Source organism: Papilio polytes, unplaced genomic scaffold (genome assembly GCF_000836215.1).
Source record: "Papilio polytes unplaced genomic scaffold, Ppol_1.0 DF822178.1, whole genome shotgun sequence".
NCBI lineage: Eukaryota > Metazoa > Arthropoda > Insecta > Lepidoptera > Papilionidae > Papilio > Papilio polytes.
Window position 1 is genome coordinate 6,282,049 of NW_013527026.1, and position 1,239 is coordinate 6,283,287.

Below are 1,239 nucleotides of genomic sequence, written 5' to 3' on the forward strand. Positions count from 1 at the left end.
AGTTATTCCGTAACACACATAAAAAAAAAAACATATCGTCGAATTGAATACCTCCTTCTTTTGGGAAGTCGGTCAAAAATACGTATTTAGAAATCATGTCCAGCTGTAAAACATATTAAAGAATTTTTATTTTATCACGAAATAAAATAAAAATGTTGTCACAAGTGCGTCGTCACGAAGTCTATAAATATTAGCTTCATGTAGAGTACTTTTTTTATCTTTGGCTCTACACCGGTACAAGATTAACCTTACTGTAATCTGCTTTGTCAGCTACCGTTCCTGTGCTCGCAGCCGCCGTCATATGTAATATTTACACAAGCTGCAGTCACTCCCTGTGTTACCAAGAGCTGCGAACCAAGGCAATTTAAGACGCCAAGCCTTGGATTTTTCTAAATTTTCGCCGCGACTTAATTTGGTAGTATTCCAGACACAACATATTAATGTTAGCTATGTAATAGTTCAATGTAATAATTCTACATTAACTTTGTATTTAAAAGTGAGTTGTTGTCGGGGTGCGGTGAGGGAGGGTAAAGGGTGAAAGGTTGGTGGTTGTAGCGGGTAATAAATAACGGTGCTCGTTTATTTTGTGCAAGGTGGCATCCGCCGGCGACATCTTGTGCACAGACTCCTTGCTCTCGTCGCTCCGGTAAAAGATAAAGCGATTAACTTAATCCGAATGGAATAAATCATATTTTTATGAGTAGGAAATTAAAAGAACAAATCATTTTACTGCAACAGTTATATACAATTAAAACTATTATCAACTACATATAGATTCCATCGTATGTTATAAACATTGGTGTTGCGGGAAAGCAAATAACTGAATTAAATGTTTATGTACATGACAACTCGTTATTATTTGGTCATAAGCACGCGTTGGATTGCTTCGTCCGTCCTGCTGCGCTGCGGACAGCGCCCCAGCCTCCAATCAGACGTGTGCTTATAACACGCGTGATATCTAACATTAGATTAGATCTCAGCGAGAATTGTATGTTACCAACGCTACCAATTTCAATTAACGCTCGCGTTGATTCAGAACAAAGTGTAATTAAGGAAATAGATTAGTCTGTAAGCCGAAATAAATAGCTTATCGCGTGTGTTAGCATACAATAAATACAAAACCGAAGTGTGGCTTCTTTTGTTGGTTAAACGAAAGCTGTGTCAAATTGATTTGCCTTATTCGTCGTATTTTTAGATAACTGAATTTAATGCAAAGTGGCAATAAATGCACTCAGTGTA